This window comes from Ochotona princeps, chromosome 28 (assembly GCF_030435755.1).
Source record: "Ochotona princeps isolate mOchPri1 chromosome 28, mOchPri1.hap1, whole genome shotgun sequence".
Lineage (NCBI taxonomy): Eukaryota > Metazoa > Chordata > Mammalia > Lagomorpha > Ochotonidae > Ochotona > Ochotona princeps.
The window spans coordinates 10,295,789-10,320,850 of record NC_080859.1 but is presented as its reverse complement, the minus strand read 5'-3'; the positions used below and the strand labels follow the sequence as shown (position 1 = coordinate 10,320,850).

At 38.7% G+C, this 25,062-nt stretch overlaps 1 protein-coding gene and 1 long non-coding RNA gene across 2 annotated transcripts in view; one reads left to right on the top strand and one right to left on the bottom strand.

Moving 5' to 3' along the window:
• The window catches only part of KIAA0825 (KIAA0825 ortholog), a 297,939-nt gene that overhangs the window by 251,325 nt on the left and 21,552 nt on the right, over positions 1 to 25,062 (top strand). The window lies entirely within an intron of this gene.
• Positions 1,471 to 25,062, bottom strand: part of LOC131478199 (uncharacterized) — a 57,730-nt gene continuing 34,138 nt past the window's right edge. The window contains exons 3-4 of the long non-coding RNA XR_009244350.1: positions 15,155 to 15,214; positions 1,471 to 1,652 (exon numbers count right to left, since the gene is read on the bottom strand). This is a non-coding gene — a long non-coding RNA (uncharacterized LOC131478199). The remainder of the gene's footprint in view (positions 1,653 to 15,154; positions 15,215 to 25,062) is intronic.

The following is a 25,062-nucleotide window of genomic DNA, read 5'->3' as shown; positions in this document are numbered from 1 at the left end:
GAGATTCCCTCTTAGCAAGCATATGCCAAGTATAGAGTCCAACATCTTATTGTCCAGTCAAGTTCAACTACTTATTGGGGAGACCCTCTCTGGTCTGAGGGCAGAGCCAGCAGAGTATCATCCCGATCAAATAAAAGCACTAACATAATATCAGCAACAAGTAACATCGTTATGGAATTAATTGACATAGTATTGAGCAGCCAACATGGTAAAAATAAATGCGATTTCTTAACCCCATTCTGTGACCACCCCATTCACATTTCCATTTTAGTTTATATACTACATATGACATAACATCCATAACATAACATGTTATGCACAACATCATATCTTCTTAAATTAAGGCAAACATGTGGTATCTAACCCTTTGGGATTGGCTCATTTCCCTTAGCATTATGGTTTCCAGTTTGGCCCATTTGGCCACAAAGAACTGCATTTTGTTTTTTTTTTTAATAGCTGAGTAGTATTCCATGGAGTAGATGAACCATAGCTTTCTTATCCAATGCCCAGGACCAATCTTAAAAGCCATTCACAGCCCCCTTTTCATTTCGAGTTCTTCGATGCAAAGTCTGGAAAACTGAGGTGATCCTTTTTCCAAACTCCATTGGGTATAAATGAAGTCTAACGATTTAGTTCTGGCCAGTGAAATGCAAGAGGCACCTGTCGGGCAGAAATGGGAGAGCAGCTACTCACAGCTGTGGAGACAAGATGTACACGCTAAGAATGGAGGAGTGGCAGGTTGGGCGGAAGAAGCCTGAGTCCTGGATACCAGTCAGGTGACTCAACCTCCTAGGGATGCACAGGTGCACTGTAGCAAGTGGTCAGCAGACCACATCTAAACTCGCTGAATCAGGCAAAACAGCAATGTTAGAAGACTTGTGACAAACAAGGAGGAAAATGCCAGGACAAACAAGTCTTCGCATGAACAGTGGTTGCCTCTGTGCTGTGGAGAACGGACAGGAAATGATCTGTATTCTATTCCGCAGTTAGCTTTTTAAAACCAGGTGCATGTGGAACTGAATGTTCTGATAGGATTTAATGTCCCCTTATTAGCTTAGGGTTTAAAAAAATGCAAGAAGCAATAACACTGAAATGATATCCTGATGTCAAAGGTCCCCCCCCCAAAAAAATAAATCACCAGTGGAAATTGTGTTTGAGTAAGGCTTTTCTTCAGAGACCAACATCTGCAAATGAGAGTGCTTTAAATATGTATTCCTTGAACTTAACTAGTGTGCTCCTTTTAAGTAGTACCTCTTTTATTTTCTTCTTTCTGTCGTGGCTATCGTGAAAAATCTGAATGCGAAGGAAAAACTTTTATAATTAATTTTTGCTACACAAGTTGTTGAGTTTACTCTAAGAAAATGTATAACTGCAGGCTGTCAGAGCAAATTACCACAGATTGTGTAACCTGAAGCTTGAGACCAGGAAATCCATGAACAGGTGTCATCTGACTCACACGTCTGGGGAGGACTCTGTTCTTGCAGACTGCCGTCTCCTCTTGGAACACTCATGTAGTGAAGAGCAGATCAGACAGAAAAAGAATGCTGTGTCTCAAGTCCATTCCGGAAGGTTCTTCCCTTGCCAAAGGCCCTACCTCCAAATCATTATTAGGGATTAGGTCTTCAACATTTGAATTTAGCAGGGACATGAGTCTGTAACAGGGGAAGGAAAGAAAGCAAATAAACTAAATTGAAAACTTCAGGTAAAGATGAAGAGCATAATGTTAGCCAGTCTTGGTCAAACAGGAAGCAGTTTGTGTTCCTCTAGGAATGGCTTCACCATTTCTCAGGTTTATCATTTTCCCATCTTGTCTTCTGAATCCTTGAAGTAGCTGCCAGCTATTTTGCTCTTTCTGTTGTGCAACTATAGCTTCTTTCTCTTCTGTTCACGTGACTCTAGTATGTATAACTGTTTATGTCACACACAATTGGTATCTCAATGATTTTATTTAGGAGATCATGCAGCCTTAGGACTTTGTACCCTGAAGGTATCAATAATAGCAGATAGACAATCTGTGTAGTGTTGTGCTTTTATTGAGGCTGTCATCTACAAGCCTAGACATCCCCACTCAGGATAATTGGGCCTCCTACGAAAATCAAACCAACTGTACAAGTTAGATCAGAGTGAGGAAAGGAAAAGAATGCAAACCAAACGTGGTCCTGACTTAGAGACTGAGAAAGGTCAGTGCTTTCTTGGGTAGACAAAAGATGGAAGCAGCTGCCTCTGCAAGAAGAGAGAGAGAAAAAGAGAGAGAGAGAGAGAGAGAGAGTGAGAGAGAGAAGACTCAGAGATTTGCAATCAGCAGGACCTAAATATGGACCCACAAAGAGACTCAGCTCTCTCAGAATATATATTTGAACACCCAGTGTCCCACACTGATGTGTTGGGTGTTAGCCTTGGGCCATTGTTTTAGGTCTGTTTGCTTTGTAGCTCTTTCAGAGTATATAAAGTTACTCCTATACAGTCAGTGTGACAGATTCTTAGTTATCATAAAAACCCATGTAGTCATCACTCCACAGTTTAGTTTGCCCTTCTCTAGTCGAAATTAATTGAAATAGTGAATTGTGGGATCCTTGCTGGTGGAACAAGATTACTGCTATTTAAATAATACCAAAAATGCATTCTCTCCTGACAGAAATTTGCATTGTGGTAATATTTTTATTTGTATCTTTCTTAATGCCATGACAAGAAATACTTTTGATTTTGAAGAGAAATCATTTTGAATAATTAACCATGAATTACTCTAATTAGCAGAAAATAATTATAGGTTGGACAGAAGCGCCTTTGAATATGCAAGAGTAAGAGAATTGGAAAAATAACGCCACCTGATAGATGTGGAGACAAATTCAAACGAGAGCTTTTCTTTGAATTAATCTTCAACTGAGGAATTTTAAATGCCTACCATTAAAAAATCTTCATATTTCTGCAAGACAAAAGTTATTAGCAAGCATACGTTGTTGATTAGAGAATCTTCAGTGGAAACTAAAGCTGCCCCTGTTCCTCTTGTTCCACTCTTTGGGTCAGAAGAACAGCCTCAGATGCAGCATATGGACACGTCAGAGAAATACCTAGAACACAGCTTTGGAAAATGTCACATGGCTAACACAGCAGAGTTGCATTTGTGACTCCTGTCTATTCTGGGGACACAATACAAGGGGTCTTCAAAGAGTTCCTGGGAAAAGAACATGGTGGAGAAATGAGGTATGACCAGCAAACTTTTTGGCACTAAAACAAACTTCTCTTCTAATTGCACTTTCTCAATGAGCTTTTGAAAGCACCCTTGTATGTCACAAACTGATATGGAAGACATAACAGGCATACTCCATTATCAGTCAGGCTCTGTTCAGAAAGCCCATCCACAGGACCCAGATGAGAGCACACAAAGCAGCATGGTTCACTCAGCATCTATTTCTGGGACACAAGGAGCCCAGGTGCAGGATTTAGGAGAAATGGGCCAAGACACCACAGATAACTAACTAGTCCCTCACTGTCTGCCTACTCTCAGCGTGCCTCTAGCTGTGTCTGTTACTAGTGCCGTCTGTCTCACAAAACTCAACTATGGTAAATATGAAATTAACCTGTCAAGTAAGAAGCAAAAACAGTAAAATGTAAGGTAATTGTATGACCAAGGTGTAGTTTGGGGAGAGAAGAAGAAGATGAAGATATGGATCTTTAGTATAGATAAATCCAGGGATTCAATGTACAACATGAGGACTGTAGTTAATAGTATCATATTACATTTAGATTTTGGATGATCTTGCCACACACTCCCAAAAAAAGATTAGCTATTGGAGATGCTGTATATGTTAATTTGTTTTCACTGTAGTAGCCACTTCACCGGGTACAAGAAATTAACTTCATGTTGTTGTAAATTTTCTATTTTTCTCCCTGTTATTGATTTTGTTTTATGGCTTTTCGTTTAAGAGGCCCTATAGTAACTGTGTAATAATGACTATCATATCCAGATGTGAGGATACAATGCAGTATGCATCTCTACTTCCAAATCAGAGATGGACTCCCAGTGAAACTGTTAAGTATATCTTGACACTAGGATGCTAGACTATCTGCCATTGTCCATACCTACAGTGTCAGGATACAGTTAAAAAGCAAAATGATGGACTTTTGACTGTTTATAAAGGACTATACCATTGTAATAATACAGGGGAAATCGGTTGGGGTAGAGGGAGAGAATAGGGAACCTGGGGAAGTGGTAAGGGAAATCCCGGAGCCTATGGAACTATATATCATAAAATAATAAAACTAATTTTATAAAAAGAAAAAAAGTTCTGGGAAATGAATATTAACAAATTATGGGGGCCAGCACTGAAGCAGAGTAGGAAAGCCGCTATCTGTAATACTGGCATGCCTTATGAAGGGGCATATCAAACAGCACACAAATGGATCTGTGGTGACTAGCAGTATGAGTTGTAGATCATCCTGATGCATAAGCATTTTTGAGTCCACTTTAACATTTAAAACAGGTAACCTGGGTCGTTATTGTTCCCATATTAAAATAAATAGAAGACATTTGATCCAGTCCATTCTGTTCAGTGGGCTCACCTCATAAGGTGCAAATAAATGAGGTAAAATAATGGATCAAAAATTTTTAACTAGTATAATACGGATTTAGAGTCAGGATTCATTTCGTTGTTGCATGCAAGTTTGCTGCATTTAAATAGCGCGAACATTGGTATTTTTGTAATCTGTAAAAATTCATGACTTTTAAAGAAAAAAATTTAAATTATGACTTACATCTAGTCAACATGATTTTATAATATATTTGAAATTATGAATTGTAATCTATAATTTCATATCCTTAACAAGTTAACAAACATTTTGCCCTAGGTTAACTGCATTCAGCTACAGAAATATATATATGAATTATTATTTTTAATGGTCAAAGCTTAATTATAGGGAATGCAGAAGCATAAAATGGACAGGAAATAAACTGATCAATAGTGAAGCCCCAAAGCCAATTGGGAGAGTGCCAACAACAGTCCATAGATTAAGGGGAGAAAAATAATATTCAAAGAGGAAGTAAGAAATAAGTTCCTGGATAACAAGTGATTTGATGGTGTTCTTTGAGGCATGGATATGTTTTCACAATGTTTAATGTGATACTGAAGTGGATATATAGTTATATAGCATTCATTATAGGCACACACAAACAGTTTCACTCTGGAGTTAGTAATGATATTCCATATGCAGAGTATCTAAACAGTTAATTTTAAGTAGGGTTTTTTTTATTATGCTACATACAATATGATTTTGTTAGGAAATGTAGCATAAATTCAGTATTCTCTGAATTTTACTACCTTGACCCACTAAGCCCCATGATTGCATGTTATTCGACAAAGAATGACCAGCAGTGAGATGTTGGCAGCATTCCCACTGGTTTCTTCTTTTGATAAAGAAATCAATTGCCTTATCAGTGAGTGTGCATACAATTCACATGATACTCTCAGAATCAAATAGTTCCCAGTTTTTACGTTTTCATTACTGACACTTTAGATTTCTGTGACAGATGCAATTTCCCTTTTTACAAACACACTAGCAAATACACGTATGAAGACCAAAAGTGTTCTTCCTACATAGTGCCATTCTGTGTTTTCCACCCGAGTTTGATAATCCCTTGTATTTGAAAAAAGCTTTAAGACAATAAAACTTAAACATGCCATTGTATGGTTAAAGGCTCATCTACCACCAGCATATCTATGGCTAATACACGCATACGTGGTTGAATTGGGAAGCTACGCATTCCTGGGCTGAGACACTGGAGGCAGGCTAACTGCAGAAAGAGACTTATTTGGTTCACAAGTTTAGAGGCTCAAAGTTCAAGAGCATGGACTGCTTGCCTGCAGCAATTCAAGCTGATGGGTTTTCACTGGAGGAGTCCCGAGCATTACAGGGAAAGAGCTGGGGAGCACTGTCTCTGGGTCCACACATTCACCTTCACAGTGACCCCGTGCTGTGGGCTCCACCCTCATGACCCACAGGGGAACATCATTTCACCGTGATCTGACTTTGGGGAATTAAGCTCCTGCGAGATCCAGCAGAGCAAACTGTATTCAAATCATAGCAGTGATACAACATCAGACCTGAGGAGCCTGCAGGTGTAGGCAGCAGGTGTAGCAGCAGTATTTCACTGCTCAGTTTAGTGGCAGCTGTGAATCCCTGGGGAACCTTGGTCTCCATAGCTCCTCTTTGTGGAATACCACTCAGCTAAATTAGAAGCAAAAGTTGTGAAATAAGACGGCACTGAGAATGTGTATCTTTTAAATGTGAAGTCTTTTATTCTGTTGCTAAGTTCTTTCATTATGCAATTTATTTCAATTTTGAGGCAATAAAAATGACATATGAGTCATTTCTTATGACTTGTAAGTCACGAGTGTAAACTGTGTCTACACTTAACAAATAAAACAGAAAATTAAGGTATGACTAATTTAAGTTTGAAATATTTCCTTCACTTACTGAGATACTTTAGCTTTGAAATGTTTGAATAATTCCCCCATACTCAACTCCTACTTGCATATATAGCAAAACAGAAAAAATGTTTTGAAATGTTTGTATTTTCCATGTGTGTCAACATGGATGTGTCACAATATTATTTTGTTTTATGGGACTCATTTCCAGTTGATGTATAATCTTAAACTGAAGATAATCACAGTAATTAAGAAGTAAATGTGTAAATCAAAGTCTGATTTGAGTTATTTAATTAACATAGATTCATGAATTTGTCAACTAGAGTATTAAAATTTGGATTTTAATCTTTTCCTATACTTTTCAGTGCTACTAAACTACGACCAAATAAAGAACAATGATAGGGAATTAGAGACGTGTGTGTGTATCTACACACATAGATAGATAGATAGATAGATAGATAGATGCATACAAGAAAACAGCAAGCTATTTCCTATTCCTTTGTGGGTCAGATATTCTTAATACTCCGAGACAGGGGAGTTCTTAGAGATATTTGTTGCAATTGTCTTCCATTAAGGAAGTGATGAGGTGGTGAAAACATGACTCTCTTCCCAAAGATGGCCCCAGTGATTCAGACGCCAATGTGCTTGGCACAGATGGAGCCCTCTGGTGTGACAGAAGCCTGGCAGACTGAATGCCTTGTATCCCCTGCCACCACAAGTTCATCACTTGACTCCTCCTGATCACTGTGAAAAGTCAAGTAACCAAATGTCAATGGCAGCAACTAAGCCCACGTTCCAGGACCGCTGAGTGACAGGCTCCTGTGGCTGTGTGCCTCTGCAGGTCTTTGCTGTGCTTCCTCTGTAACCCATGGCCTCCCTACCCAGTTCATCCACCTCAAGTCTCAGGCCACATTCCTGGGATGCAGGCCTCAGTCCCTTCCACTTTACTTTCACTGCAATCTTCCATAAGCTGGTTTCTTAGTCTATTTCTTGATGCAGTAACAGGATGCCTGAGTGGGGCAATTTATAGAATGAGGTTTATTTTGATTTATTGTTCTATAGTCAGGGAAGTTCAAGACCAGCAGACTGCATCTTGTAAGGGCATCATCACATACGAAAACATGGAAGGGCCAGCAGGCGCATGCAGGAGAGGGACAACAAAGAGGGGCTAAGCTTACTGTATAAAACCCACTCTATAGAGAAAGGTAGTCATTCCTCTTAATGGCCTCAACTCCCCACACTGCCACAATAGCAATCAGATTTCAACCTGACTTTCAGAGGGGACAAGCCATATTCAAGTGATTTGCTCTGTTTCTGCTCTGTTCTCTGTTCTCCAGTTAGAGAGACCCAATGTCCATTCACAGTGAGATAAACCAGCTGATCTATAATACCAAAGTAATAGCAGGTAAGGAGTTGGCCAGGAGAGGGCTGTAGAGTTGAGAGAAGAGTGCTGGGGTAGGTGGAGGAGGAGCCAAGTGGATCTGACCAGGAGAGAAATGTACAAGAAAGAAAAAATCTGAGAAGGAATATGCATTAGTTCAAACCCAAAAAGGCCAAGTTAGATGAGGTTGAACAATTGGTTGCTGAAAGGGGCCAAATGGATAACCGTGGCCACAGGAAAATGCATTCATCAGTGAAGGCCACTTCTCTCAAGAGGCTTGTTGGAGAAGGAAGGGAATCAAGATAATACATCCTGCAAAACAAGGCAGAGACACATAGCATGTCTAATTCATGCATCTTTAGTCCATTGTGGTTTTTCTTTTCCCGCCTTTATTTGCTTCTACTCTTCTTTGGTGATAAATCCAAATTTCTTTTTTGCTCTCTCCTTATCTCTTCTTAATTGCTATGTCTATCCTTTTGCCCCATTTTTATCATGGCCATTATATCTTGCTTTCAGATTTCCTGAACACTCGTCACTGCCCGCTTTCTAGCATCTCAAAAGATTACGTCTGTGAGGCTTTCTCTTCTAGTCTCTTGGCCTTTACAATTAATTGACTGCTGCATTTCATGAATGAATAGAAATAGGATAAAGAGTATATGTTATTAAACATTTTGATTTAGATTACCTTGTTCTTGAACAAGTATTGCATTTTATGCATACATTCATTATTCAGAATGTTCCAGAGACTTTCCATTATCAAAATTCATGCTAGGAGAACATAAACATAAGGAAAATAGTTCAACTACATAAACAAAGTAAGAAAATTTTACATTGAAGTTATCCTAAAGTTAAGTAGTTGATCATAGTATTTACTGCTATCTTTCATTCGAATTGGCACATTTTGACACCTATGATGGTGAAATAATTTAACCAGGGTTATGTTTATAAAAGGGAATAGGAAGAAATAAGATTTGTTTAAGGCCACAGTTAAAATGACCCAAGACCAAGGGAATGTCTTAGAAGGTACAAGCTTTGGGAACACTGGAGTTTTGGAGGACTCAGGGCAACTAAACCCAATGTAAAGTGTCTGATTTGGACAATGCTAACTAACATCAGGAAAGGATGTTGAAGTAATACAAGACCAAAATGAAAGGGAACTTCTTTTCATTGATTTGCCTCAGGGAACAGGAATATATATTTTTTTAATTATTTATTATTTTACTTCATTAATTACATTGTATTATGTGACACAGTTACATAGGTACTTGGGTTCTCCCCACCCCTCCCCAAACCCTCCCACCATGGTGGATTCCTCCACCTTGTTGCATAACCACAGCTCAAGTTCAGTTGAGATTCCCCCATTGCAAGCGTATACCAAACATAGAGTCCAGCATCTTATTGTCCAGTCAAGTTCAACGGCTTCTTAGGTATGCCCTCTCTGGTCTGAAGACAGAGCCAGCAGAGTATCATCCCAGTCAATTGAAAGCTCCAACATACCATCAGCAAAAATTTACATCATTATGGAATTAATTGACATAGTAATGAGTAACCAATATGTTAAAAGTAAATGCGAGTTCCCAGCCACCTTCTGTGACCACCTCACCTACACTTCAATTTTAGTTTATACACAACATATAACATTCATAACATAACATGTTATACATAACATCATATCATCTTAAATTAAGGCAAACATGTGGTATTTAACCTTTTGGGATTGGCTCATTTCCCTTAGCATTATGGTTTCCAGTTTGGCCCATTTGGCCACAAAGAACTGCATTTTGTTTTTTTTTAATAGCTGAGTAGTATTCCATGGAGTAGATGAACCATAGCTTTCTTATCCAATCCTCTGTTGATGGGCATTTTGGTTGCTTCCAGAAAAAATGCTCAAGTTCCCTGGCAATAAGGGAAATCCAAATTAAAACATCAATGAGGTACCACCTAACGCCAGTAAGACTGGCCCACATGAATAAAAGCACCAACAACACTTGTTGGCGAGGTTGCGGGGAAAAGGGATCCCTACTCCACTGCTGGTGGGGCTGCAGGAATATATTTTGAAAGATTTCCTTGTGGTTATCCTTTTTCCAATCAAATATAATTCCTCAACTTCTTGGTAAGAAAGGGGAGATTAAAATCTTTATATACTTTCTGTTTACCATGTATACACTAACTGCAGAGAAAATACAACTGAGACTTTTGTTTCTCCATTCATTCTGCAGATACCAATTTATTCATTTAAACAACATTCTTAGACCAAAAAAATGGGGCTATTTTGCTTGCCCTGTCTCTCCTTCTCTCTTTGTGTAGCTGTGTCATTTGAATAATAAAATAAATGTAAAAAGGAAAAGGAAAAAACACAACTATTTAAAAAAAAAACTTTGTTGAAATAGTTCTCTAGCGTGGTTTCCTTATTTTGTGATAGCCTTTGTTCCAAACTATCTTGTTGAACAACATGGCCAAGAAGTGAAAATGATTTCCTTCAAGGTGGAAAGCAGTTTTGTTTCTCTGCCAGGATAATAAAGATGATGGCTCCCTCAAAAGCAAAGTCTGGGCTGATTTGCTAGTAGCTGCTTCGTAAGATTGGATTTCCCAAAGCTGAAGTTTCTTAGGAATGCCACAAACCGTGTGTGTGTGTGTGTGTGTGTGTGTGTGTGTGTGTGTGTGTGTGTGTGTAGCGTCCACCTGGAGCACTTTGCATTACTTCTGTGGAACCTGAGTAGGCAGCAATAGTAACTAATATGAACATGAAGTTCATGATGCCTACAGTGCTAAATGAGGCCTTTGAATTTCCCCTAACAGTTTGGTATCTTCCAGCAGAATCTATGAAACTGTGGCAGATTAATCGTTAGCTTGCAAGTAAGGTAAAATCTTAGATCTTTCATGTTTCTCAATAAAATTGCCTCTTACAATTAGAAATGTGTGTATATATATCTATATATATCTATATATATCTATATATATATATAGTAATGTCCTAATCCAATTGTTATGTAGAACACTATTGGTCTTGACATGGGACACTTTTTATAACTCTAATTATAAACAATATATAAATAGAAGTTCATAAGACAGTTGTGTTTATTATCATTATAAAGATTTATGTTATTTTCTTGTTTGGGAAAATTTGAGAAACACAAGATTATTTTGTCTTATAAACATTTTTTAAAAAATCCATGTGGGATATCCTTATATCTATGTAGTGCAAATCCTTACTATCTAATCAGGATCAAATATAGCTTATTGAAATCTTACACAAATGGGCTAGGAATGTAGTGCAGTGGGTTGAGCCACTGTCTTTGATGCTGGTACCCATATAAACACCGGTTTAATTCCCAGGTGTTCCACTTGCAATCCAGCTCCCTGCTAATGTGTCTAGAGAAAGCAACTGAAGAAGACAGTCCAATTACTTGAATCACCCACATGAGAGATTTGTTTGTATTTCCAGGATCCTGGCTCTTTTGCCTGGTCAAGACCTGGACATCATGGCCATTTGAAGAATAACCAGTGGTTAATACTTGTATATGTCTTGCTTTATAGCTCACTTGCTCTCCTTCCCTCCTTCCCTCTTTCATTCTCCATAATTCTAACTTTAATATAAAATGAATCTTCCGGGGAACAAACCACACGAACGCATTTAGTGTTAGCAGCAATCATTCAATAGAAAACATAGAACAAAACAACCACTCGCTAGCAAATACAGAATAATATCGTGTATCTATTCATATATTAGCTATCTCACCTAACTTCTAGCTGTTTCTTCAGGTAGACTCTTCATAGCAGGAACAAATTCTCATTTGTACATATGTGTGTATAAATTACCTGGTTACATCTCAACATACTTGATTTCAGGAATTAAAGCAGATAAGCATTATTGAGTTGGATCAACTGTGAGCAAATGACAGCAAGTAGGGAAAACATTTGCAAATTAAATGTACAAGGAGACAAAATGGAAAGAAAGGAAAATGAGTTGTAGAGAGGGCTCAAGATAGCAGACAGCATTTATGTTCATTAAGTCTTACCAGAATAGTTCAAGGCAAGAATAAGGTGGAAGAAGTCAAGATCCAGTGTGCTTTACTACAGGATGCTGAAACACAGCACAGAATGGTCAGAAGCAAAGACTTTGGACAGTGCTTTCTGGAGCAAGGACCACTGACCCTGTGAAGGGAGGTGTTGGCCAGGATGACTTAGAAACTTAATTTCAGAAGCTAAAGTTTGAGTTGGGAGGACATGAACCATTTGTTTCAAACACCAGAACACAATCTGAAAAGGAATGAAAAAGGCAGATGATAATTACAAGGTTTGATAAACAAAATATCCACAAAATGGGGCTGTGGGTATGTGGTTTCCATGCTTTTGAGTTGTGGGTATCGGCAGAGGCATTTAATGTTCTTAAACGACAGGTGATATTTTGGGCAAGCATAGGTGTAGCAAGAGGCAGAGGAATGCAAAAGTACATTGTTAGTGTTTCAAATCGTACATCAGTTAAAGATTTACTTGTATTTTTGGGACACATAAGGGTTGAGGAAGAGACGAGTGACCAGGTAGCCCAATTCGTACCTTTGTTAACAGTTCTCTCCCTCTCATTCCGGGGTGGCGGTAGGCAAGAGGTGTCGGCAATAAAAATGGCCTGTTTTTAGAGACATGGTCAAAATCTAAAACACCATCATGTTTAGGATAAAGTGTGAGACATTCTTTCACTTACATCCTATGTCTTTGTCTAATTGTTCCCACAGATAAATCCTCTTGTCATTGTATACCAGGCAAAGCTGATAAAGGAACACTGAAATCCATGCACTAGATCTAATTTTTAAATAGAGTTTCTTCTGTGATTTACTGCAACCCTGGATTTAATTATGAGTTCTGACTTGATAACCATGCCCTTGTATCTTTTGCTCTCCTTGCTGTTCTTATAGTTGTAAAAAGAAACAAAAAAAAAAAAAAAGAAAAGAAAAAGAAGAAGAGTTCTCTGTTTCTTTCAAAGCAAGCTCATTTATAGTTAGTTCATTGAAAGGTGCCACCTTATACCTCTTGTTGCTCCCAGGGTCCTTTTATTCTTTGTCTCCTGAGCTGACACAATTACCACCCTTACATTCTTGCAAATACAGCTTGCATAGCAGGTTTCCAAGGAATATAATTTTCAAAAGTGTCAGACATAAGAATGACTCTAAAGCCATTTGATGAGTTCCCTGTTATATCTTCTCATTTGCTTCCTTCCCAACAAGATTTCTGATTTTTGCCTGGAACATGCTTATCAGCTTAAAGGTATGCAGCATCGTTACTGCAGGAAGATTTTCTTCTGCAGTGGCAAGTGCACTAACCCTGAATGAAGCGGTTGCTAATCATGTTGCACTAAGCAAATAAAAGTCAGAACTGACCTAATCTTGCTTGCCTAATATCAGTATCTGCAGACTTCAAGTGTAATGTTCTAATCACTGGCACCAAATAGCCAATTAATTTGATTTCCCTACGTGTTTTTACTGGCAAAGCTGCATAGGGGAGCCGTACGTTCGGTCAGAATCATGCTCCACAAAGATGGGAAATGTTCCCTTTGAGCTTCCAATCATTAGGCCAGCTGAAGTGAAGACAAGCCCATTGACAAGTGAGAATGGCAATAATTTATTTTCTATTGATGGGTTGTGACAAATCATGCCGGAGCCGTGGCTGCATACTGTGGGGCTCTGCTAAGGAAGACTGTGATGGGCAAAGATGAAACCCTTCACAGCTCATTTAGTCCAAATGTAGCCACCTGGGTGGTGAATCGGTTCAACATACCAGCCCAGGCATTCCAGCACAAAATTAGATCGCTAACAGGCAGGCCATATAGGGCTTCCTAGAAAGCATTAATCAACAGGGTTGAGCTGTCAAAATGCAGAGTCTGAAATTAAGAAACACCAAAAGGATGAAAATGTGGCAAAGCTGTCACACACACACACAAAAAGCCAAGAATGTGAATCCTATTACAAGAGTCCAGCCACTATTAGGAAAACTCAAAAGGAAAAAAAAATTCAAAAAGGGTAAGTAAAGGCAATGCTCTTACTGAAATTTTTCCTAAGATTTTTGCACATGTTAATTAGTAAAAGCAGCAGGAAGATGTATGGCTGCCTGAGCACATGCCTTTCCAACCTAACATTGACAGGTCAGATTTCGTGTGCATCCTCCTTCCAGAGCAGAGCAGCAGAGTTCATCTCTTATTTAAATTTCTTTTCTACCCAGACCTACTGATGTACAAAGCATTTGAAGTCTCACGCTGTTTCTGAATGCCGACACTTCAAGCTCTGCAGAGTTCTTGGGCTCACACAGCTGATTTTTCTGAACACTGTTTTCAGTAGGACAGAGATTTCTAGAATTTGAAGGTGTGGACCATTCTGGTATGCTGTGTGTTTTCATGTGATTAAATTTACCAGAATGATTTTCTGTTAAGAACTCATTATAAATAATAATAATTAATTATAAAATATTAATTATAAATAATGTGTCCACATTATAAAAAGCATTGAATACCTGAAATAATTCCAAACCAGCCAGAGTTTCTGAAACTAACCAAATTCTCACTGAACAAAACATGCCTAGATTCTATTCCCTAAAAGTAACAGTATTGAAATCCCAAAGAAATCACTTTCCAAGAGCCCTCTTGGTTGTCTCTTAGAGTGTGAACTATGGATCACACACATCAGAAGGGTCTAGAATACTCACTGAAAATGCAGATGCGCAGACCTACCTCAGATCTGCTGGCAAATGTCTGAGGTGAACCTGGTCACAAGAATTGTAACAGAAATCTCAGAGTGATTCTAAATGGACAGTGAAACGTGCAGACAACTTTGTCTTACTGTGTCAGCCCTTGTTCATAACCAAGTTCAAACACTTGCTTCTCTTCATCATCATCTAATACATATTCCTCTTGGAAAAGCTGTGCTGCATGTGTTAATAAAACATTCTAATATGTTCATGTTTCTGTAACTTTGATCATGGTGTACCCTTCGTCTAGAACATTTCTCCACTCCCAGCCCCATCTTTCCTGTCCTCAAAGATTCCAGTCAAATGCATACTCACGGCTATACACAAAGCTTTGTCCAGGACTCGCAGCTTGATGTACCTGTTCCCGCTCCTGTTCTATCCCAGCCTTTATTTATGCCTTTCATGGCATGCCACCTTGCCTTCCACTGTACTTCCCTGCTATACACACCCTGTCTCAGTCGCTGAATGGCTCACTCCATGAAACTCCTGTCCTGTATTTCTGTTCATTAACATCACAGCATCTAACTCGTTGCCTCACAATGTTTCTAACACCAAACTGTTGAGTAATAGGTATTAGTTCACTCAAACCAAGGCCCTATAATTTTATGTTACTTACCGGGGTAAGTGTACTCTCTTGCTGTGCCCTTAGAATTCTCATTAGGATCTTGGAGTAGTTCTCCCTGTGAGAGAAGAATCAACAGAGAATATGCTATTTTATGTTTGCTTGTTCTACCTATCAGCAGTCTGCTTGTGAAATGCTATTCTGTTTTATATTTTCTAAATTAGCCTGCATGATGCTTTCCCTGAAAAAATGTTTGTTAATATTCTAAGTCCTGAGCTGAGATATATATGTTTATTGTCTCCATTATGCAGAAAAGATAAATTCTGTTACAAAATGCTGCTATAGACCACTTGATTTTTTTTCAATATTTCATAGAGTTGCGTTTTTTGAAAATAAAACCAGGAACACTATGCCCTAAAATATTTGCTAGGCTTGTGTGATAAGTAATGCAGAGTCAATGGTTACACTTGTTTAGCTGTGTGAAATTTAAGGCTGTTCCAGTCCATAATGTTGCATGAGGCTTAGGAGCTATAGTTTGAGATTTTATTACCTAAGGGAGAAGTTCACCCTGATATTAAAACAAAGACGTGTTGTGCCGCGCTCGCCCCTAGAATCTAGATGTTCTGGGAAGATTACAAGGAAGATAGGGCAACTGAACTCTTTGTATTTTTCTCATTCTCAAGTCCCGGCTGTCATTGTCTTAAAAACCCCTTCTTATCAGTGGCATTGCTATGGGTTTAGACAGCACAAAAACACAAGGGAAAAAAAATGTTTGCAGGCTACTTGGAAATTATACTAGAAAAATTAAACTAGTTCAATCCAGAGCTGCAAAAGAGAAACAGAGGAAATTCATGGAAAATTTCTGAAGGTTTAGGAAAGTATTGCTTTAAAAGCAAGGTGATGGGTAAACTTTCCCCTTCCTCACAGCTTGGGCTGTTTTAGAAGCAGCATGAAAAGTGCTTACTGGGGACCACACACCTTACAAATGTTTCTGTGGCTATTGAGTAGTCATCTCAGTGGGTATTGCTTAAACTGTGTCAATAATTATAATAGAATGGAGTAGGATAGTGTGTTTATTTATATCAGGTTTCCTGGCCACAGGCACCCCGGGAGCCCAAAGATACAACTGAAGCCTAATTAAGAGGAAAGAACATTGCCATCTCCACTCCTGAATTGGAGAGGTTTTTTGTAAGATAGTTCTTATTACAAAAACATACAATCGTTTCAAAATAAAGAATAAAACAAATAAAAAGAATAGAATAAATAAAAAAGAATAAAATAAAGAATAGGTAGAAATAGGTAGAACACCTATTTCAAAAATAGAGCAATGTGATTTTTTTTTTTGTAGAGTTGATTTGATCTTCTGCTAATTCCTCCATCCCAGGGATAGATAATTCCTAAAAGCCTTTGAACAAACTTCACATGTCGCTTGGGGATGGAAAGATGAATAATGATGTAAAGTGATGGCCCTTTACAATGGAGAGTAAAGGAGAGTAATGGAAGAATCCTAAGATATGGAGAAACGTGGGAAGATACCCTGGTGTGAGTTTTGGGGAGCTATTGATGAGAAAGGAGCATTTGTGCATTGAGATAAAAGCATTCACCACTGACCATGTGATATTCCTGATACAAGACTTAGAAGAACACTTGAAGATAACAAGAACAAGCACATCTCAGCCCCAGAACACTAATAAGCAAAAAGAAGTCACCCCCATCTTTTAGAAGGCTTCCTGACTGCTCTGATGCCAGAAGGCTATCAGCTCTGATCTGTGCAGGAAGCCTGGGCAGAAGGGGAGTGTGATTAAAAAAAAAAAAAAAGCAGATTAAGAATCTACATGTATCTGAAGAGGGCTGGCATGGGGAATCACGGGACATTCTTAAAAGATACGTCCTCCAGCATCAGAAAGGAATTATAGGCATATTTAGAATATAGAAGCTTATCCTAAAAAGGGTGAATAATGAAATGGCAGAAGGTGAAAATTGAGCTTGAAAAAAAAATGGAGGACAAACCCAAAGTCAGTCCCGACGTAAAGCTTCATCAAAAGCAGTAAAAGTAGAGTACCCATTCCTGAAAACAAAGACCTGGATGCTGCAATTGACAAAGACAGGGACGATAAAGCTGATGAGCCAAATTAGGAAAAAGGATAATGTACGAAATGTTACAGAAAGCTGATGTGGAACAGGCAAAGGGGCTCCAACAATGGCAAAGTTAGAGTTCCTGAAAAATATAGCAGAAAATGAAAGAGGGGAAAACCCAAACCAACACTTAAGAAAACTTTCCTGAAGAAAGATTTGATATTTGTTTTTTTTTTTTAAAGATTTTATTATTACTGAAAAGCCGGATATACAGAGAGGAGGAGAGACAGAGAGGAAGATCTTCCATCCGATGTTTCACTCCCCAAGTGAGCCGCAACGGGCCGGTGCGCGCCAAACCGATGCCGGGAACCTGGAACCTCTTCCAGGTCTCCCACGCAGGTGCAGGGTCCCAATGCATTGGGCCGTCCTCTCCTGCTTTCCCAGGCCACAAGCAGGGAGCTGGATGGGAAGTGGAGCTGCCGGGATTAGAACCTGCGCCCATATGGGATCCCGGGGCTTTCAAGGCGAGGACTTTAGCAGCTAGACCACGCCGCCGGGCCCGAAAGATTTGATATTTGTATTCTCAAAGCCATTTATACATGAGAAAGATGTAACAATTATTTCTGGTACCAAAAGATTAAATTGCTTTACATGTACTAGCCAAGAAGGCATTTTGTAAAAGGGGGCAAACTTGTTGTATCTTGGAGTTTTTCAAAGCAGTACATAACAGCAGAGAACAGTGGGTTTATGGCTAAATGGCTCTAAAGAAACAGGATGCAGGGTTTAGAGAGAGCACCATCAGGTAGGAAACAAGTCAGAGGTGACCTGATTGTTACTGGCAAGAACTGTGTCAAAATAGTTTGCCAAAATATTCAATAATATTGGGTTTGGGGGCAAGTGCCGCTCCAAAAAAAATATTCAATAATAAAAAATTATGGGAATGATGGCCAAGTGTTAGAAATCTTGAGAATGTAATAATCAAACATCCATGCATGCATGCACACAGAAACTCAACCTCAGCTGTTAAAGGGTGAACACGGAAGGAAGGAAGTAGTTGGAGGGATGTGTTAACACATCTTTTCTGATCCGCTCTCAGGAGAGTACTGCCATCAATCACTTCTTCCAAGACAACTTTTCCTTATTTTATGAGCCTTCTTAAGGAATTCTAAGAACCTGCACTAATGAAACTATTCATTTGTTTTCTCATTATTTGCTATTGAAGCCAGCATTCATGAAATCACCTCATTTTAAAAGTATTCCCAGCCTTTTGTCTTTGTGTGGCCATACTTGCCTGGAAAGATGTCCAGGAGGCATTGAAGTTCTTTCTGGATGGTGGAATTCTGAATGATGAACAAGAGGTCTCTGGATAAGAGTAAAGGAATAGTTGTATGATGAATGGTTGGTTTTTCAATATCCAGGAAAAGGAGGCATCTTTCTTGTATTGACTGTTATGTGTTCTTTCTTTTCATTTCTTCTTGTGAAAGAAAAAAAGAAAGGATAAAATCATATAACCAACATATAGAGGATGCTCACAGTGACACAGTGTGGAGATAACAAGGAAAACTAAAGAAAGTAATTTTGCCAAAAAGATCTTACAACACAACTTGAGGGTTCTTTAGGTTTTGTGTTTTTACTTTTTGTTGTGCGGGTGGCAGGACTGTTTGACCAGGAAACTGCGTGCAATAGAAAAAGGATCAGAAAAAGAATCGAGAATCAACACATGATATTTTTTTTCTTTTAACACATGATATTTTTAAGATACCTTTTTTTCATTTTTTTCTTTATTTTTGACAATCTTTACCTAGTTAATTAGGTCAAAAGGGTTCAAGGGCTACAGGAAAGAGGGTAAGACTATTATTTCCACATTGTTTTTTAAGATACCTTTCTTATTCCTTAGTCACACATAATTCAAGGCTTTCTTATCCAACTAATAATTTTATATTTAGGATTTATTCACGATATAATATAGTGTCTTTGGGAACTAATGCAATATGGACTCTAATTTTGAATGAGAATGTTGATCCAACCTCTTATGCCATAAGCATTTATTTTAGTGTATGTCTTAAGTCACCCTTTGTTTAAAGGAAATCCTTGCCTGAACTGTCAGTTTAGAAAAGAAGTACAAGTTTATTGTACCAACAAAAGTTGATCGTTTGCCTCATACAGTGTGCCTTAGGATTTCATAAGCCAGTTTGTTAATTGCTCTAAAGATCCTTTCAAGTTTACAGTTCTGGTTATCTACCTGAGTGTTTGAATCATCCAGTGTGACAGTTCTAAATGTACTGTGAGGTTTGGATTTTTTTTTTGCAAGCTGACAATAGGATTAATTTTGCTTTTTAATCATCATTTTCATGAGCTTGAAATTTTGAAGATTATGACACCATTTCAGGAGTGTGAGAGCTTCCAGACTGATACATTATTTCTCAAAGTTTATCAAAGAAGGTAAAATGACTGGTGGGAAGAATCAGCAGTTACTTAAGTTCATTAGCATAAAATATGTGGGAACAAGATGAGGAACTGTGTTTAACATGATGGGTAACTTACAATATCTGTGCAAATCGCATACAAAAATGTGTGTTAAATGGGCAGCCTTCCATTTGATTATGAGTGATTGTTTAGTGATCTAATTCACTTCTTTTTCTTAAGAGTGAATTTAAACGTGATCTCCCACCCACCGGATGTCTTTCACTGGTAAATAGCTTCAGTTAATTGTAAATTGAGAAGGTTTTCCTGAAGTCATGAATTTTTAGTTCTTAAAATTAATCATCGACTAATCACAAAAATGATCAATCATGGTGAGGACTATTTAACACTTTTTAAATAACTAATAACAAATTGCTCACTATAGTTGCTTTTGCAACTTTCTGGTGTGTATTTTATTTTGTCCTCCAAGGTAAAATGACAGAGTGAGCATATTGCATAAAAACTTAGGATCATCACTCTTCCATTGCCTATCACCCTGTTTATGCTTAACCAAGCATTTATTTATTAGTTCTTAATGGTAAGGGCTACAAGGTTACTGCACCTGAGAGAAAAATCTGTAAGACAGGCTTTCTAATTAATCACCGGGAGGGTTCAGGAAGGTCCAGCTATTTCTGTAAACTGAAGCATTTATGCACTCAATTGTGAGCGTTGATCATGAAAATGACAGGTAAGGTTTTAGATGTCTAAGTTTCTGTGACCAGCATCTCAGAACAAAAGTTCTGATACAGAGCAGTCAGTGGCAAGTGCCACACTGATAAATTTTAGAGTTCACCATCAAAATCTGCACAGCTGTTGGCCATGGAGATTCAGGTGACATTCTAACTCCACTGCCATTGTGAGGCTCTTTCCCAGGTGGACCGGGGTTGTTAGATGCAGTAGGGATATGTAGAATGGTACCACCTCAAGGCATATTTAAAAATCCATTCAAGAATTCATAGTACTTTCTCAAGCCTTAGAATCCTGCTTTGATCTGTTTTACTGGTGCAGGAGCCGGAAGCATTGCAGGTTTAACTTGCTGCCTCTAGCCAGGTCCCAAGTATAATGCTATCCTACTAAACACACGGCTGTTGACTTGTGGCACCTAGCACTGGGAAACAATACGCACAGCTACGTGCTCCTTCTGCCTGAGTTCACAGTCCTCCAGAGCACAGAGAGCAGGACAGCTGGTCTTCTGATTTTGTTCTTTGAGTTCTTCATCTCTCTTCGTTTCTTTAAACCTTACATTCACATTTCGGTTACAGAAAATGCAGCCAGAGTGGCTTTTAAGCATGGTTGTGAAAAGGCTGGGCCACTGCTGGCAAGGCACTGAAGCCCTACTGTAGTTCATTCACGAGAAACATCTTCCCTCAGGGAGTGCCTGTCATTGGCCAGTGATGCTGGGGTCACCCTCACAAGCAGGAGCGTGAGCTCCCTACCTTGCACTCGGACTGAAACGGTTTCTTTTTTCATCCGTTGGAGTATGACGGTGGCACAAAATATTTTCATGATTTATATTTTTAGAATTTAATAAAGATAATTTTCCCTGGAAATTCAATGAAATTAATCACTTAGGGTCTTGAAAATTGTGTAAGTTCTGTGTTTCTAGAGAACTAGCAGCTTTATGAGCTATAGGTAGAAAAGATAACGGGAGAGAATAAATCAAGGAACATGGAAGTTTCTATGAAGGGATCAGGAAGACAAGCACTAGGAATAGGAGACAACGGTTGTAGTAACAGCATTTTTCTTTGGGGGTTGGTTTGCTTGGTTTATTTAGCTTTGTTTTGGCTAAAATTGGAATAAATGCTAGAAAGCAAAGTTTAACTCATTCAGTATACAGGTCAGTGGCCAGGATTGCTTTATCTGGACTATTGCCTTCACACCTGAATTAACCTTCCCCACGCCACTGCTGCCATATTCTCCAGCTCTCTTTGCCTCCTTCTATAAGCACAGAGTGGGCATCACACCTGCGGGTTCAGCAATAGGAAACACAATAGAAATGGAGAGGCATGGATCAGAAATCATGAGAAAGACAGCTCTAAGCAAAAGAAGACTGTACTGATTTTATTATTTGTATAGCATCTTTTACTATGATTTTTTTATTTAGTTGGACACAAGGACTAAGTGCTGGGTTACGTGGGAAATGCAAATATGTCAGCAGAGTGGATGCAGGTGAAATAAGGTATCCATTGATGCTGTGCATCAGTAATCCAGCTTTCCAATGGGAAAACAAGGTTTCCTCTGTCTCAGGAGGTCTAGGGAAAGAACGTAAAATTCACAGCTCTAAACTCATGTGGCCAAGAAGTAAGGGAGCGGTGGCGTCTATACCATCGTGCCTTTTATTCATAGTTAAGGACTATCTGAGAGGCACATTAAATCTCATTGACTGGCTCCATCACTTTTGCAAGGTAACCTCTCTGTGCCTTAATTTTTTAGTCTGAAAAATGGAAATAGCAATAATAGGGTATATCTCAGAGGGCTGTGATGAAAACCAAGTGCTCAGCACATTTTAAATGCAACATAGGTTTATTCATAAATAATCACAGAGTATAGAACTACAAGAGCAATATTCGTAAAGGTTACATCACAGAGAGCAAAGAATGGGAAGATGAGTGTAAATAATGGTGAAGAGAATGCATCACCGAGCCAGACAAGCTGGACTCCATCCCAGCTCAGCCTTTTACTAGCACTATAACCTTGGACCGAATATCCTCTCAGGAGCCCATTGTCTGCAGGTATGAAAACATGCAAAAACAGGACTACTTTGCACATTTGAGAATTAAAAGAGGCAATACATGTCATGTGTTTAGCAAATACTTACTACTTATCAGGCATTATCATTAGCAGTGTGGTTTTTCAGTACTGCATCCAAGGAGCACAGATGCTGTCTGACTTGACACCTGACAGAAGGGAAAAAGAGGCCTCCATGATGCAGCCAGCTTCTGTCAAGACCTCCCTTTGCGCAATGAGGCACAGGACGAGGGGCCTGTGTAACAGAGTGTAGGACTAGGCAAGAGCAGGGTCCAGGAGCACAGAAAATTCTGAAATGTTTTTTTCTGTGAGCCTGTTTTCACAGGGGATGTTCCAGGATGGCTATTGTGATATTGTACCTAGATGGGTCCGTCTGCCACAGATTAAGAAACACTGCAAGACATCCATCAGAACTTTGAGCACAGACACTCCTATTTTCCCTTATGTTCATCCCCTAGACCTTGGCTTTAGATTCTAGCAAGCTACCACTAAAATCAACGTACAGATTCAATGTGATCTCAGTCAACATATCAAGGATAGTCTCCTAAAATCTAGAAGAAGAAAAATGACCTAAACTTCATATGGAAATACAAATGACTCTGAATAGCTAGAGCAACCTTAAATAATAAAAACAGAGCTGGGCTGAAGTCATTACGATATCTTTTCTCAACACATGGTATAGGATATTGAAACTCATTATTTATAATAGTTTATTAGTAAAAGCTTTTCAATGTGTATGATCTTATCAGGCATCAATAGGGAAAGTTTACCTTCTTTTCTGTTTGGAAGTCTTTAACTTATTTTTCTTGCTTAATTACTCAGGATAGGACTTTTCATATTATGGAAAATGTAGACACTCTTACCTTATTCTTAATCAGGTTTTGAACTTTTCATCATTGAATAAGATATTACCTTTGGTTTGTCAGATATGATCTTTATTAAATTGCATAACATTCTTCGTAAAAAAGACATAGTATAGGATAGTAATATTCCAAACAAGCTGATGATGGTGCAAAGCAGACACATGCAGCAATAGGACAGAATTGAATAGAGAAACAGAAATTAATCCAGGCATCAACAACCCATCAGTCTTTGACAAATTATCTAAATCATTTCCTAGATAAAGGATAGTCTCTAAAAGATGGTGTTGGAAAACTGAATCTTCACATACAGAAGTATGAAACAAGATCCCTACTTTCAAATTTTACAAAAAAAATCAACTGACACTGGAACAAGCATCTAAACTTAAGTCCTGAAACCCTCACATTATTAGAAAAATATATCAGGGAAACACTGCAAGACATTGGCATAAACAGAGACTTCTTGGAAAAGACCCCAGAAGCACTGACAGTAAAGCTAAAATAGACACATGGGATTACATCAAGCTAAAAAGCTGCCGCACTGCAAAGGAAACGCTCGCCAAGTGAAGCGGAAAACTATGCAACTGATAAAGGATTACTACCCAGGTTATATAAAAAGCTCCAGAAACTCCACAACAACAAAATCAAGAATCCTTTTAAGAAATGGGTTAAGGACATGAATAGGAATTTTCTGAAAGATGAAAACAAATGGGCAACAGACAGATGATGAAATCCTTGGGATCATTAGCCATCAGGGCAGAGCAAATAAAAAAAAATAACGCAGAGATTTCATCTGAACCCAGTTAGAATGGCATCAAACAAATCAAAAAACAAGAAATGCTGGCCACGGTGTGAGGAAAAGGATAGCCTAATCCACTATTGGTGGGAATATAAACTAGTACAGTCATTAGGGAGATAGTGTAGAGATTGGTCAGAAACCTGAAACAGTCTAGATCTACCATATGACTCACCATTCCACTCCTGGGAACACTTACAAAAGATATGTCTATACAGGATATAATATAATAATATAATAGAGACGCCCTAGCGTACAGGGAACTTGGTGTCTACTCACACTTTTCCTCACCTTCCAAAGACTGCCCAGATTTTCTCTTTTCACCTTGCAGGCAAACCCTTCAAATCTACTAGGGTGAGCCCATTTCAGAGAGGAGGGCATTCTAACTGGATCAACTGCATTTAGCACTTGTGTAGCACAATTTAACCACAGTGCACACATACAAACATGGTAGTAACAGGGACGGGAGAGGGAAACTTCACCATGGAAATTTACTTTTATGTCATTTTTTTTTTTTAAAGATTTGTGTGTTTATTTATTTGAAAGGCAGAACAATGAAAACAGAGAAGCAGGTAGAGAAACAAAATGGTCTTCCATCATGGGCTCATTTCCCCATATGCCACAGTGTTCAGGGCTGGGCCAGGCAGAAGCCTGGAGCTCCACCTGGGTCTCCCGCTTGGATAGCATAGGCCTCAGCACTTCTGTCATCTTCTGTTGCTTTCCCAGGCACATTAACAGGGAGCTGGATCGTTAGTGAAGCAACCAAGACTCAGACTTAAGTTCATACGTGATGCTGTTGTTACAGGTAGCCGCTGAACACTGCACCATGATGCCAGCCTCCAATCTGAGAACTTCCTTCTTCTTCTTTTTTCTTTGGGGGGAGGTTCTTTTTTTAATTTTTGTTTTAGATTTTTAATTTTATGGTACAATTCTGTAGCGTTTGGAAATCCTTCTTCTTTAACCAGAGAAAGCTGGTTCTGCATCTAAAGAGTCTTTGGAATGTTTTTATGGCCCTGCGT